Genomic DNA, 16,482 nt, shown 5'->3' with positions numbered 1-16,482 from the left:
CTTAGGGTCTATGTGTTTATTTTACCTCATGCCCCCACTCCCGCTCCCCAAACACCTCCCAGAAGTTTCATCTCAAAGAAAACAAAGCAAAAGTAACCACAAACAAGTCACCTTCAGGCAACGCGATGCCTGCAGGACTCAGGGACGCAGGGCTGGAGCTGAGGCCTGAAATGCAAACCAGTAACAGATGGACTGACAGGCGGGAGATGGACAGAGCACAGCACTAACGGTCAGACCTGGGGGTGGTGTATGCGTGTTCACCGTAGAATCATGTCCACTCGGGGAACCTTCTGCTCATGTCAATCCACAGAACTTCCACCTCTGGGACGAGGACCACAGATACACCTGGGAGGAAGACGCCCTTTCCCCAAGAGCTGAAATCCCCCAGGCCCAGGCAGAATGGCCGCTGCAAAGCCCAGTGTGGGCACAGCAAGCATCCAAGTCAGGCCCACTGTTTCCACGCAGAGATTTAGGAGGTCCACGGGCCAGCCCCAGGCCTTGTTGAGGTTTGTGTCACTGCAGGCTGACAACACAGGAAGTCCCCACACAGGAAGAGGGCCGGTGTGGGAACAAAATCCCAAGGCAATCCCTTTTGCACCGTGCCGGTTCCGGGGCTTTGAGGCAGCTGAAGAGAACCCTGGAGCAGCCCACAGGGTTCCTGATGACCTCTCCAAGGACCTTCCGGGGCAGCACAGCCACAAGCAGCTCCCAAAGAGTAAGCCGATTGCCACAGGCCCACTGGAAGCCCGCCACCAAATGCCACGGCAACATGAACAGGCCATCGTTAAAAGCTGTGTCCTATACAAGTTGGACTTCTCCACCTGAAGCTGCGTCCCCACAGCAGGTCGCATGTGGGCCACACTTACCCAGCCTCTTGTATCACCCAAGAGGCTTTTCAAGTATTAAGTACAGAAAATACATGCAGCTTCTCAATTAAAACACAATGCGCGGACACTCGCTCAGAACGGTCAACGCCACACCCACCCCATTTCCATTCCCGATGTGCCGCCCGCCCGGATGGACGGTAAGCTCCGATAGAAGCACACTTCAGGTTCGCTGTGTTGTAAGGCACAAGCAACAGACCCACAACCCGACACAAGCACAGCCCTGGCATCTTAGAGGCAGGCAGAGCTCAACCTGGGACAGGAAACGGCTTGCTGCCCGAACTGGAGAAAATTCCTGGGCACCGTCCCTCTGACCTACTTTATTTTCAATTCAATGTGTGTGCGTTTGGGTCTTCCCAGAAAAGATGCCAAGACAACATTAGCTGTGCAAAAGGCTTCTTGGGGAACATTAAGAGGGAGCCCGAGGGAGATGTGGGTCTGACTTCTGCACAGGAGACGGGGAAGGAGGGGGGGCCTCCCCGGCGGGCAGGAGAAATCTTCGCCTGCTGTGCAGTTCAAGGCCGGATGGGGGAATCCCTGGGCCAAGTCGGCGGGCTATGAGAAGTCCCAAATCTCGCAGGAAGAACCCGGCACCTCCGCCAGACTCAGGTCCTGGCTGGGTGCAGGCCAGGGGAGCACAGGTTCCGCAACTGGTGCTGGATTCCAGATTCGGAAGGAGGCAACTGGGGCCACCCGCCAATTACATTCCCAGAAGCAGGAGATCAGGGAGGAACATGTCACAGCTGCCACCTGCCAGGTCACTGCTGCAAGTTTACCACCCGAAACTTGCCTCTGAACATCTCCAAAGACTGACAATCAGACTTTCAGGGCCACCTGGCTGTACCCCAAACGTTTAGGTGGATGTCATTTGGCAGGTGTGAGGCAGGGAAGTCTTTCTTAAAGGAGTAGGGCACTCGCAGCCTGGCAGGAGCAAGGCAAGCCCCCTCTACACACACCCCAAAACAAGACGGGGGAGAGAGACAGGATCTCCAGGACTCGGTGAATAAAGGGGCACATTCGGGTAGAGAAGCATATGCCACGAGGCTGGGGCTGAGATGGGAGAAGGGGCCACCTTCTCACGGAAGTGGAGGCAGGGGGTGGGTTGGTTTAGATTCCCCATCGAGTTGACCAGCTACCCAAACCATTGTATCAGTTATGTTAACACTACTTGCTGTAACACACAAACCCCAAAGTGAGTATCAGCTGAACACAATACCAGCTTATTTCTGGATCACAAGAAGGTGAGTGTCCCTGCCAGGTGGGCACACTCTTTGCAGGGTGATTCGGGCACCCAGGACCCTAGGCACCCTCTGCTGGACTTCCCACACTTAAGTCCCAGCAGTGAAGAGTCGTCTGCATCGCACTCACCTTCCTCACCTTCTGACTCCATCTCAGGAGAGGCGTATTTTGGAAGCGATACAGGCCTCTGGGTCTCTCTGACACCAGAATCCAAGGTTATCTGACCACTGACCCAAATCTGATACCAGCGACTCTAGAAACGCAACCGTGGCATTAAAGGGAAAGTCTGGTCATAACTGGACTTTTCACCAATCCACTTAAAAAGTTGAGCAACTGTCCTTTTATTGGGAAAAGCCCAATGCTAACACTTTAAAGTGTGCAAAATGCTCTCATGTCCATCAAGTCTAAGAAGCCATCAAATCTCAGGCCCAGCATTATTTTATAAGCCATGAACAAAAGACAAAAATGCTGTTGATTCAACTAGGACATGTGATCAATTTTATGACACAGCTCAATCCCAGAGATGTTAAACCGTTAAAAACAATGAAATAACGGTGCTTTTGTTGAAGTCCTCCAATAACCTTGTAAGAAACACAAGAATCGCCATTTCACAGATGGGGAACCACAGCCCAGGGTTAGGTGACTCCAGAGGCCGCCCGGCTGGTAAGGGGCTGAGTTGGGAGACGGGGGTTTCCAACCAGCTTGACTCAGCACCTGGATCCCAGCCCGTCTGAAAACTATCAAAGCCCAAGCTACGCTCCCCACCATCATCCATACAGAGTCCATTTCAAATGGCATATCAAGAACCTTGACTATACTAGTCTTATAAACTCATTTGAATTAAAAAAAACTTAACTGAAATACGGGTTTTCATCTGCATAACACTTTACCAACAAATCCACAACGTTCAAGTGAGAACAGATGATGCACAAAAATATCAGAAGCAAGAATCCGATTTGGTAAACAGTCGAGTGCTGTTTTCACATCACCCTAATGGATTTAGTTTCAATAAACACAAATCAGCAAACACTATGAAAATTTTAACGGTGTGGTGCAAAAGGCTGCTGAATGACAGCTCCAGAAAATAAACTCTTTTCGCAAGTGAGATACCACAAGAGAAAAGTCAGGATGGATGGCTCAGCTCAAAGGGCCCATGAGGACCCATGGAGCTGAACTTGGCCCTGAGCTTGCTTCGCACATCAAGCTTCTTGGACTGTGGGTGCAGCCGCAAGCAGAGCTCTGGACCCCTGGGTCCTGCCCACGCTGCCAGGCACACAGGTACCAGGAGTCTGGTGTGGGGAAATACGTGTCCAGGTAGGCCGGCGCCCACACACGACGACACACCATTTGTAGGCCAAGCCTTGCCCAGGCAGCCTCCTGCCTGTTTGTCCCTCTCAGGATGGCCCTCCACACCAAGGGCAGCCTGCTGGGAAGTCAGTATCTGGGAATGGGGGTGGGATGCAGGCCACGGCGGGCCCAGGCGCCTCCAGGGCCTGCTGACCTGCCCACCCAGCCGTGGCCCCGAGATTAAAGGGTTTTTTGTTTTCTGGTTTTTTTCATAGGCAACGAAGTTTGGTTCCAGAAAGAGACGTGTAAAGGCATTCAGGACTTCACCGGTATGATGAGCAAGAAACAAGAGACTGCGGATCAGATTTTTAAAGCGCATGCTCAGAAGGAACCAACACTAGCATTCGAAAGCCCCACCCTGGAGCTCCAGTCATTCTCTGCTTGATGTGCGTACAGAGATGGAGGCAGCCCCATGGCCAGACTCCGAAGCCCATCACCTACTCTCATTCCAACAGCCACTTGTTCCTCCCAACTCGTGGGTGGGGAAACTGAGGCTCTGAGTGTCGTGCCAGAGTCCACAGCAGCAAAAGCAGAGATTCGAACCGAGTCCAAGACAAGTGCACCCAGCGGAAGGTCATGTGCGACCCACTCAGCAGAGGCCACGGGGCAGGAGGAATTGGGGGGAACGGGACCGAGCTTCAGGACGGACCCCGTGGAGAATTCAGGACTGAGCTCAGGGTCGATTCAGGTGACCCCAAGCAGGGGCTGGGGAATCCTACTGGGTTCCCATCACGGCTGGAGGCTTGTCAATGCGAGAGGCCCAGCAAAGCCCCTGGGAACTGGTGCCACCTGCCACAGCAGCGTGGCTCCCTGAAGCAAGGAGAACCTGTCAGATGAACGAAGGCAAAGCACCCAGCACCCCCAGGTGCCACCTCTGCAGGTGCTCGAGGAAGGGGCTCGGCCAACAGGATCGAGTGGGAGTTCCTCCAGTGGGAGTCTGCGCACATCCTTCCATTCCCCTCCCCAACCTGGAACCCAAGCCAGGCACAGCCCCCACCACCACCAGCTGAGGCCTCTCAGCCCAGCCTTGCCCAGGCAGCTACCTCTGCCTCCAGCTGCATTAACCCCCAACAGGTTCACCCCAACAACAGCCAGTCAGTCAGTCTCCCAGTATCTTCTTTGTGGTTTTTAGAACCTCAAACCCTCTCCTGCACAGAGGGCCAGGAGCACCCATGCAGCTGGCCTGGTTAAAGGAGAGAGGCCTTTCCTGGGTCCAGGTGTCACGTGTTCACTTCCTCCCACCTGGGGGCACCAGCACCCCTAATCTCCCCGCCCCCCAGGGCCTTCCACAAAAGCCCACTAACCCATCCACACGATGACTCCTGGAAACTCCTCCAGGTTTCCTCTATTAGCCCGTATGCACCCACCCTTACCCTAATCGCCTAGCTCCCTCTCTCCCTCATGTCCCCGCCAATCCACAGAACACACAACCCCAGCCTCTGCAGGCCAAGGAGCCCCACGCAGGACACTGGGCAATGTCAAGTCCCGGATGCCTACGAAGGTGCACACAGGACCCTCCCCACGCTATCCCCCTTGACTCGTACCAGTTTCTGGGGCTCACACCCCCACTCAGGCATGGAACCCAAGGGGTCCACAGGCCTGAGTCAGGCCCTCCAACCTTGTTTCCTAGGCAACAGCCGCTCTCTCCTTCCGGCTGCACGCTGACCTGGGCAGGAAGATTCTGTCGCTCCTTCTCAAGGGGCGGACATGCCGGCTTCCCTCACTTACGGGCAGGAGGGGCCCTGAGGTGGGCGGGACCCCAGCAGCTAGCTCTCCCTCACCTCCAATCTGCCCGTCTCTCTCACCTGCTCACAGGCACCTGTCCTGCAAAGCTGATTCCATTTTTGTTCCAGGAGGGCCTCGGAGAGGAAATGGCACAGCCCCAAAGACCCTCCCCTGTTGACAGGAAACAGCCACCCTGGAGTCCTGCCAGTGACACTCCTTGGTGAGCAGCTCTGGGTCACCTGGCATCTGGCCCTGCAGGAGAGGCGTACCTGTCACGTCAGGCACATGGTTGAGGAGCCGAGTCTCCCAGCCAGCCTCTCTCTGCCCCTGCCCCGTCTGCAGGGCAGGGGAGCTAGGACCTGCCTGACTCTCGGGGCCTCTGCCTTCCAAGCCATGGGCACAAAGAGGCAAGTGGCATCAGCTGAGGGCTGCTGGGCTGGGCGGGCAGTGGTTCCTTACCTGGGTGGTTGCCCATTAGAATCATCTGGGAGCTTTCAAAACTACCTAAGGCAGGTCCCACCCAAGACCACTGACTCAGAGCTCTGAGGGTGGGGCGGGGCTTAGAGCTCTTCACAGCTCCCAGGTGACCTCAGGTCCAGACAGGGGTGGGGGTGACGGAGCCGGAGGGATGAGGCAGAGGGCGGGGCAGCCCCACCCCGTCAGAGCCCACACCCCACAGCCCACCACCTCCTTCAAGAGGCCTTCCACGCCGTCAGTGGTACGGATGGGACCCTGGTTCCCAGTCTGGGACGGCCATGCCCCTCCCTGGCTAACGGCCCTGGTTGCCCATTGCGCTCTGGTTGTGTGGTCCACTCACTGCAGGCAGAACCTGGTCACGCTTGTTCGGGCCACCATCCCAGGGCCCATACCGCATTGGCCACACTGCCGACACCCCCTCCTATGGCCTGAGATGACCGAAGGTCCACTCCCTTAATGCCCATCAGGAGGGAGGCGGCACGGGGAAGAAAGTTGACAAGAAGGAAAATGAAGCCTACAGAACCCATTGTTGCAGGAATTCTGTCCTCGGCACCTTCCCGGCCTCCCTACTAGGTCCCACTCACTCCTGAAATGACCCCCTGCAGGACTCCTTCACTGAACCCACAGTGTTCACCCACCACATGCCAGGGGCCAATGTTGCTGGATCCCACAGTCTGTCACAGGTCGCCACCCACAACACTAACGATCAGTCCCCCCGAAATAGCTTTGCTAGGCCACAGACATCTATCTAGGGACAGAGACCTAAAACACATTCTCCCAAAATGGTAACAGGATGTCTGCCCAGTGGTGCCACCAGCGGCCTTCAAGGAGCCAGGAGCAATTTCAAATGGGCTCTGGGCGAAGGAAGGGGGGACCTGCAGTTAGCAGGGGGCAGGTCACCCCGCTTTCCCCGCCCAAATCTTTAGCACTGACGTCACTACCAGGAAACAAGATGTTTATTTATTATAAGGTCTCGTGTTCTGGTGGTTCTTCTTTACCCAAAAATCTAAATTTCGTCACCAAAATCACAGTTCTCCAAGATACCGAAAGCACCAACCATTTCAGAGATGTTTCAAAAGAAAAGGGACGGGGAAGTCGAGATGATAGGAAGAAGGGTCTGGGCATGTGACACAGGCCTATGGGGACAGTTCCCTTCTGAGCACAGCAGCTGTGACCAAACCCAGGGCAGGGTCTTGGGAACCATCCGCCTGGTTTCCCAAGGGGCCTGTGACCGTGGTGGGCTGGGCCTCAAGGTCCAGCCCGGGGCCCTCCCAGCTTCTCGCCCCCTCACCCCCGCCCCGCACGCTGCAGCTGGTTTCCCTCCAGGATGGTGAACAGCCCACATTATCAAGGGTCAGACTTTATCTTTTAAATGCACAATGTGCTCGAGCCAAAAACAAAACACAAAGCCTTTCCAAGATGCTTTCCAAATTCCAGAAACACTGGGCTGGAAAAATGGAGCCCTGTTTCCTCTTATTTTTAATCTTACACGGGCTAGGGTTATAATAAAAGAGAATACCCTATTTATTTGCTTACCTTACTTGGAAAGACAATAAATTGGAAAGGCTTCATAAATCTCACAGGGAATTCCTTTAAACAAGGACTGTCAGCAAAAATCCGTAAATAACCTTCTGCCAGTCTAGCAATCACCTCCACCACATTCTTTTTCCTTCCTGCTTTTGTACTAATCTTCTAGCAAACAAATCGAATCAAGCACCAAAGCGTTTTTATTCTTGTCGAAGTAAGGCTCAGAAGAAAACACCCGGGGGAGTCCACAGGGACTGTTGACTTTGGGGGCCTCTGAGGGGAATTAGATGCAGAAGGCCCCAGGGGACTGGACGAGGGACACCCTGCACCCTCAAAACCAGCCACACTGCTCTCCTTTACAAAACCGAGGCTGGCAACCAGTTTCACAAAGAGCCGGGGACTCAGCATTAACTCGATCTGAAACGAAGCAAACCTTAGGAGACGAGGTCCTGACAGGTTCTCTGGCTTCCTCCCACCTGGGCTGGGCTGGGGTCCCCGCCTCGCTACCTCATAATGCCTGTGCCGATAAAGCTCCAGGATCCAGGTGGCTGCTGGACAAGTTTATTCATCCCTGTGCTGACAGAGTCGAAGGAAGAAAGCTCGGGACGTGAAGACGTCCAGACCAAAGCCAAGGCTCCAGCATGCCCTGTCCCTACCACCACGCTAACATGACTTGCAAGACAACCGTTGGAGGGGCTGATTAAGACGACCTTCGGCAGTTCAGAAACAGCAGACGATGGACAGTCTCACACTGAGGCTTCAAGGACTGAGCTAAAAATAAGTTGAAAGAAGAGGCAGAAGGAGGCGCGAGGATAATCAAATGTGCAAGTCTGGGAGAGCTGCTGTAATCAATTTACATATCAGGAAAGGATAATTGCCATCGCCAAACAGAAAATGTCTCCAAGCCAAAAGGTTTAAAAAAAAAAAAAATCAGACCAGCCAACCATTACCCAAATGTAAACAAAAATGTATGTTTTCAGAAAGGATCAGCCTCTTGAAATGCCTGGGCCAGCCGTGAGGGGCACACCAGCTGTTACTATGACGGACGCCGCCACATACACTTATTTGTATCTTCCCTCCTGGCGCGTTCCTCAATAAAAAGCATTATTATTACTAGTATTATTATTCCACCAAACTAATGAGTCCCTCATATTCTCGAATGAAGGCGAAGGCCTCATTTAACTGGTCTTCTTGGAAGCAGTCGTCTGACAATGTCACACCTCAACGACGTTTCCTAGCCCGGGCGCAGTGGCTGCCTGCTCACTTCCTTCCAAGTCCACCCGAGAGATTTTTTAGGAATTTTAGGATCCACCCAAAGGACCCTAAAGAGAAGCGGCTTCTGTCCTAGAAGGTACCCCGTGGAGACAGCAGTGAAGCCCAAGGAGGGCCCCCGGTGGCCTCCCGGGTGCAGGACAGCAGCCTGGCGGCGGGGCTAGAACAGTGGCCCTGCTGCGCTCATAGCTGGGGTTCTGCTGCTGACCACCCATGGTGGCTTTTATTGTGGTGGTGGCACTACTGAACACACTTACAGACGCCCTTCAGGACTAGAACACCTTCTCCCTTATGTTGAAATAAAATCCAGCATTCAACTCTTCCCATAATAAACTATAGCCTTTGGGCAACTTTTTCCCCTGGCGAGGGCCACAGAGGGAACAGCGGTCCAGGGCTGTGCGTCTGGGATTCTCACTGTGGCCAGGCCCTGCGGGCTGTCCGGAAACAGGTCTTCCCACGGGCTGGGGCGGTGTCCCCCAGAGAGCTGCTGGAGAGCAAACTGGTGCCCCCCCACACACATTCTGTTTAGGGTCCAGGACCCTGGTTCCACCGGTCCACTGGCTCCTAAAGCTTTTGGGTCATGCTGGGTACCAACCTTTCAGCTCCTAACCCCAGGCTCCAATCTCCTTGTACCAGAAGACCCCAAATCCTGTAAGCTGTGTCCATGTCACCACTGCACTGGCAGGATGGCAGTTCACAGATGACCACCCCACAGAGGCCAAGGATGCTGAGACATGAATTTCAGGCCAGGAACCAAGGTCATGTTTACTCAGAGCTCACAGGCATCAAAGCATTTCCTAACACAGCGAATGCACACACAAGATGCATCATGAGCCACTGAGCTTCATGAATACTGTCACCCACCCTCAGCGCTGGGGCCATATGGGGGAGTGTGTGTGTGACAAATAACAAGTGCTGGAAAGACATTTCCAGCAACAACCAGAAGATGAATAAATGCGGCGATCCCCAGCTAATTTTTTACATTCGGAGACTCATTTCATAAAATTCCCCCCACTGAACAGAAATAATGTTGAACACTATGAAGAAAGCGAGTCGACTGCGGCTCCCTTCGCGGACTGCAGCATGGAAGGGACGCTTGCAGAGCGCGTCCTCTGGGCTGAGAGCATCCGGCACCTTCTCACTGAATCGCTCCTCCTCTCAGAGAAGCCATGATCCGATCTGACACATGGGAGCTGGGAGGGGTAGGAGTGGAACCCAGGTCTCTGGCTCCAGGATGAGACACCGACCCAGGTGCCCCACTGTTGGCACCCACGGGCCTTCCCATGGGAAAGCTCTCTAGTCCCTCCAGGCTTTCCACAAACCACCCTCCTTGCCCACAACAAGGTGGCTGGCCTCTACCTGCAGGAAAACAAATGGGGACCTGAGGGGTGCACCCACAGCCCTGTGCCCTCAGGGGACACAGGAACACAGAACAGCACGCAGGAATGAAATGGGCACAGCACACAGTAGGTGCACCACCTGGCTCTCTCAAAGCCACTTCCCCAATGGAGAAAGGAGAAAAGCAGCCCGTGGCCTGGCGGTCACTCCCAGTGTCTCTGGACCAGAGAAAGAGATATTGTGTGGAGGGGGTGTTGAACAGCTGCTGTGTGCATGTCCCCAGGAGGCCCAGGGAGAATGACCTGAGATGCACTGAGGCCCAGAAAGTGCGGACTCAGAACTGCCCACTGGTGGGGGAGGGGGAATGGGGCAGACAATGTCCCAACTACAGCGACTGGCCTCTGAGCCAACCTTCCCAGGCTGGGCCAACTTCCTTAATTCTCAGGCATCCCTGGGATGGCCCAGGTGCTGCCACTCGGGCAAGTCCATCTGCTGTGACTGGGGCATCCTCCTGAGCAGTGTGAAATCCTACGACACTAAGGACGTCCCACAAACTCCTGGACGACCATCGGCCTACCTCGCCAAATGTCCTAGGCGGGTCTTTCTATTCAAAAGAGAACGATCTGATGAGTGGTGGAGGGCAGCGTGACCACAAGGGGACGGGGACTTTCCTTGGTGGCCGGACTGTTCTACTACGTGCTATTCACACATCATTTGTCAAAACCTGTAGAACTGCACGCTGAAAGGGTTAATTACACTGTATGTAAATTATATTAAAAAATTTAAAGGACCAAAACAAATAACAAAAACGAATGACTTTCCTTTTATGCAGTCAACTGTGCGATCCCACGCAGCCAGAGCGGCCTTTTCAATTCCAACTAACAGGAGTGACACCTGTAGGCGCCGAGCCCACCCCACCAGCTCTCGCCAGGAAGTGCCTCTGTCCCAATTAGCAACACCCACAAGTGTCAACGCCCGATACACACAGGCTCCCTGGCCCCCTGAAAGCCAGTTGCACTTCAAACAACTGTGTCAGAAGATCCTTCGTACCTCTAGCCGTCAGTGGCCAGGAAATGAAAAATGAGATTCCCCTCAAGTACTGCTCCTTAACTGCTCTTACGTGGGGGTGCATCCGTCACATTTAGCCTCCTCACAATCCCTTTAGCCTCACTCCAAACCCATGTTAGCCATTGAGGACGGGTCGGCTCCCAGTGGCCCTCCCCACCCACCGCAGGAAGGGCCCCGATGCGGCTGGGTCTACGCTTGCTGGCAGCTGCCATCGTCGTCCTGGGCAAGTCTGGGACTCAGGCGCAGAAGTCAAGCCAGCAGGCCCTGTGAGCGCCCCCAAGAGGCCACATCCACCCAAACAGGTCCTTGTCTGGTGACACTGAGATCCCAGGTACCAGTGCTGAAGGGGAACAAGAGGTTCGGGGTCAGAGTTCACCCAGGGTCACAGAGCAAGCTCAGGGCAGAGCCTTCCTGTGCTGGTCCCTTCTGTAAGAGGGTTGCCACCACCCCCGCCCCTGTAGATGACCTACGTGCAGCGACACTGAAAATAGCATCGGCCCCATCCTGACACCTGGGCCAGAAAGACGGAGCAGGCAGGATCCTGCCCGGGGGCTCCAGAGATAGAAACTCCAGCTTCAGCAAACACTAAACTGGGGCGAAATGGAGACCGACTTACTGTGTCCCCCCAAGTACCTGAGCAGACCCCGACTGTCTCCCTCTGCTCCACAGCCAGTTGGGCCCCTGGACCTGTCAGCCTGAGTCCCAAACACTCCTGACAGCTCCTCCACCCCTCCTCAGGTCACCTACCCACTCACATCGAGTCCACGGCTGGTTCAGTCTCCCAGGAACCATGGCCATGGCTAGAAAATGCCATGTCTGACGGCGAGAAACCTGAACTCAGCCACCCCAGGACCATCTGGCCGGCCCTCTTTCTAGCTCTAGACCCAGCCCCTCGCACACTCCCTTCTCTTTACTCCAACATCTGAGAACTTCCTCACGGCCAGTCAAGTGTTTGCCATGCACTAACTCACTTACCCCTCACAGATGACCTCAGGTGACGGCCACCATCCCACTGTGAGGACAGAGGCACGAGAAGGGGGGCTCACCTGTCCAGGGCCTTCAGCTAGTCGGGATGGGGGTGGGGGGTCTGGGACCAGAAGCGAACGTCCGGAGGCTATGTTCCTAAGTACGCACTACACAGTGCTTGTTCAATCACAGGACAGCGCCACACACGCCTTCAATTCTTCCAGCAGGACACGCGCCCCCGACCCCTCGGCCTGGGAACGACCCACCCAGCTCTTGCACACTCCCTGCCGCTTTGCTGAATTTCTGGGGCAACTTCCCTGGGTCTTGCTTGCAGCTCTGGTGCCCGGCTGTGTCCAGCACACCACAGCAGCTCTATCTGCTGGGGCAGCACGCCTTCCCTCAGCGGACAATTTTCAGAAGCAGCAAATCTATCTCAATGTCACTGCATACATTTCCACAAATCAATCCGAAATGAGTTATACCTTATCTTATAATGTAAAAATGTTAAACCCTATGCATAAAATATTATACGTCTATTTTATGTGATCTACTAAATTATAAAGCTTTACCAAATCTCTTAAAGAAGGTTTTTCCAGTAATGTAGAATTGCCTAATTGGGAAGTGTACAAAACATAATTACACTGCTAACACTGCAATACTGCTTATGGGAATATCTCCGTTCACGCATCCTGCTTTATTCTGCATTTAATCTCTATTAAGATGTCTATATGAAAATAGATAGGGATGCTAGTCTTCATAAACATCATCAATCACAAAGTCATTTCTTTGCTAACCCAAGTCCAAAAAAAGCCCCCAAAGAGGCTAGGGTCCCAAAGCCTTCCACTTCGCATGTTAGTGCAACTCAAAGAGTATCCCCAAACTTCCCCAGAAAGCAGTTACCCAAACCGGAAAGGGCAAATCCTTTCTGCCCAAGATTGTGGTTACCAACCCCATGTCAAGGAGCAGAAGAAAGCACCTTCATAATTCCTCGTCTGAGGACGTCAGGCATGTCCTTTCAAGTTCACCCTTCAACCAGCAAGAGGAACTTCTGCCAAGGGCTCCAGACTCACAAGTGGATGGATTCCCTCACCTCCTCCCTGCCTTCAAATTTGTATAGTCTCATCCCTAGAATTGGGGTACCTGGATACACGGCTCAGTATTGGAGAAGAACCAGTTCAGACCCAGCGCCATCACCTATTGGCTGTGAGCCCATTCACGAGGCTGGTGAGACTGGCCTGTAGATTCCCCAAGTGGGGAGTAGCCACACTGCCTCACAGTCTCCTATCAGGATTGCTACTAAAAACAAAATAAGCGCGTGTCCCCCAAAGGGTTTCTACAAACGGAATAAAAGTAAGCTGTCATCTATATGGAAACGTAAGCTATCAGCCTTGCCGAAGCCTACTCATTAATAAAACCGCCAATCAAAAAAAAATAATAATAAAGTCACCAATCAAGATAAAAAGGATTTGTGACAGAATGTGTTTACTTTCATTGCGGAGACAGAAGGTGTCGTCCCCAAATCTGAGTGTGGCATCACGGTGAACTAACGCGACGGGGCACAGGAGAGCACGCGGCTTCTTTCCCTGCATTACGGGTGGATGTGCCTCCCGCTGCTCCCACGCTCACACTCACACAGGTCGCTGTGAACACTACAGACGCTATCGCGCCCATCTGGGACTTGTGTGCATAGACATCAGAGTGTGCTGCATGGAGTGGCCCCTATTTTAATAAGATAGAATTTACAGAAACCATTTTTCCCCTGGCCAGAACGCAGTGACACCCAGCCCAGCCTCCTCTCCATGGCCACTGCCAACTGGTCAAGAGAGAAAGTTAAATGTCCAGTGCGTCTGAATACGGAACGGGCTCCGGACTAACGAGCACACAGGAAATGGCCCTGCGTCCCAGGCATGCCTGCTGCTGCTCGCGGGCGTGGAGGACCCCTCTTAAACCAAATGAGACTGGGTCGGGCAGAAATCCCTATTTCTACTTTCAAATCGATTCATTCAGATTTGGGGGGGTGGAGGGAGGTGGTATTCAAGTTATATAAAAATCTTTCAATCATTTGTTGTGCCAAATGTTCAAACACTAGACTCAAGTGTGTGGGTATGTCGGGGGAGTGGTTTGTTTGGAAAAGAAAGGCAGTCTGTGTGCTGTTGGCAGGTTCGGGGCTGGCTGCACGAAGAAACCCTCGGAGGAGCTGGCTAAAAATACAGATGCTCTGGTTCCACCTGGAGCTTCTCCAACAGGACTTTGGGTGGAGCCCTAGGAGACTGACTCCAGGCCAGGGGTGCCCTGGGGATCCCCCCTGCTTCGGAGGCCACCCTCTCAAACAACCTGGGCACCTCCCTGGGGTCTGCATGAGTCACTCATGTGGCAACCACTCAGCCCATAGCCAGCCTTTTACCACCAAATATACTGAGCTCGTGTGGCCAACACTGGGGGCGGGGCGGGCTGAGGGGTGCTAGCACTCAGCACTCCCCCGATATAACATGGCACCAAGGACCCCTCCATGTCCCTGGGAAGACCCTAACCCCCGCTTCCCGCCCTAATGGGATGTAGTGAAACGCACTGCACAGTGTCAACAAGACAGAGGTGGGAAGGGAACTTGCTGTCATTCCCACCACTGTCAGTGAGACTGGTAAGAATGGTAACAGACAGCTCATCTTCGGGCATTCCCACGCGCATGAACACCTTACCTCCTGTGCACTCTCCCTAGGACTTGCAAACGTGCAGCTATACCATCCTGACCCCTGACCCCCGAGATGCCCTTGCATTCCAGCACCACAGGCCTGCCAAGGTCATTTTCAAGGATCATATCTAGCTTTCCAAGTGACATCTTTTTTAAAGGCATGAACTGAGTCCAAAGAAACTGCTGGTCCATGAAATGACCAGCCTGCCCTGGTGACAAACGGTCCCTTCCACAGTCCCCAGAAGGACATCTTCCCAAACACCCCCCGGCAGCCCCCACCTCGCCATCTCACTCACGACCCTACTACTGGCATCTGGAGGCCAACAGGAAGCTGGGGCAGCAACACTGCCCAGGGGTCCACGTCCACACCCATACCGTGCTGACCCTTGTGGGCGCCGTTGGTCCCTGCAACTGAATGAATGCCCTGGAGGAGTTGACTAAGCAACACCCATCTCCAGGGCTGCGTCAAGACCACGCACCAACGCCCACAGCAAATCAGCCACCCAGCGGGACCTGGGCCCGTCACAGGCCTGCTGTTGCCCAAGTGCCCACCAAGTGCCAGGAAGCCAAACCCAACAAGCCAGTCCACCTCCAGCAGCACTACACAGGCACCGGCCCTCCTACTGCCCACACGGGACCTGGAGAGGGGCAGGGGCAGGGACAGGGCCTCTTCCACACACTGACTCCCCGGGGAAGGTGGCCGGCCAAGCCCACCGTCACTGTGCTCCGTCTGCTCTGTAAAGAGGGTGCTGAGCAGTGAGTGGTGGCGAATTAAAAACCGAGCCGCCCCCTCCCCCCACCTGTCAAGGGCCACTGGGCCCCCACCCTGGCTGTCCTCAGGCCAAGGCAGGCGGCACCCAACCACTCACTTTTTCTTCCTTCTCTGGGGAGGGAAAGTAGGTCTTAAATAGAAAGTAAATATTTTACTAGGCATTTCTCAGTGACCTAACACAGAATAACATTCCAAGCCTAAAAACGGCCTCCGGGAACAGGTTTCCGTTCATCATTTTGGCCCCAGGAATCCAGGAGAGGGGCTGCTCCCTCACTAAGCCGGGCCCGCCCCTCCCCTGCCCCGGGCACGGTGGATTCTGACTAATAATTTGACACTGCACCAGGATTCCCATCTCCCACCCCAAGGCCTTCTCCGTCTGCCACCCCCCCTCCTAGCTCCATAAAACTCACCCACCGCTATGTGCAAAGGATAGAACCGCCCCTCATGTCCATCCCCACCACCTGTATCCAGAACCTCCGCTACGCCCAGGCTGAGTGAGGGGACACACAGCACCTCTGGCAAGAGTGGCTGAGTTACTCGTTTATTTACTTTGCATTTTAAAAAATTTAACCAACACCTACAATGCGTCAGGCCTATTCTAAGCGCTTTATAAATATTCCCTCGTTGAACCACACAGCACACCCTATTCCCACCCTCGTCTTAGATTCAGAAACGGAAACCCTTTGCAAGGGCTCAGTAAATCCCAAATGCAGTCAAGCATTTCCTTTCATTCCCTCCTTTGCCACACTTTCTAGACAGCCTGTCCCATCTGATGCCACTTCCTGCTGGTGCCGATGTATTCTGTCGCCTGTAGTAAAACACACTTTCAGGGCAGGGCCATCTCTCCTTGGGCTCAGCCTCAGCTGTGAAGGAGGGCAGAAATCTCAGGGGGACCTGTCCCTCACCATCAAAGGGATCACACAGCAAACACCCCAGGGTTCCGTGAGGGCTGCTGGGCTGGTCCCGAGCAATGCTTTTGGATCTGAGCCTGCAGTCTGACATGCTAAGTAATCACCAGGTTGCAAAACTCCCAGCTACAGGCATGGCCCAAAAGTGCACGGACAATGTCCCCTCCCCACAAATGACAAAGAACCCAAGCGGGACTCCCCCAGTCACTCTCCCTAAGACCTTGCTTGCCCAATGCAGCTCTAGAAGATGAAAGGAATTGGCGGGGGGGG

The 16,482-nt window shown here is 54.1% G+C and overlaps 1 protein-coding gene across 3 annotated transcripts in view; it reads right to left on the bottom strand.

Annotated features, from left to right (window-relative positions):
• Positions 1-16,482, bottom strand: part of CTBP2 (C-terminal binding protein 2) — a 155,476-nt gene that overhangs the window by 125,914 nt on the left and 13,080 nt on the right. The window lies entirely within an intron of this gene.

This window comes from Hipposideros armiger, unplaced genomic scaffold, assembly GCF_001890085.2.
Source record: "Hipposideros armiger isolate ML-2016 unplaced genomic scaffold, ASM189008v1 scaffold_216, whole genome shotgun sequence".
NCBI lineage: Eukaryota > Metazoa > Chordata > Mammalia > Chiroptera > Hipposideridae > Hipposideros > Hipposideros armiger.
Note: the sequence above shows the minus strand (reverse complement) of the source record. Positions and strands in the feature narration are given on the sequence as shown.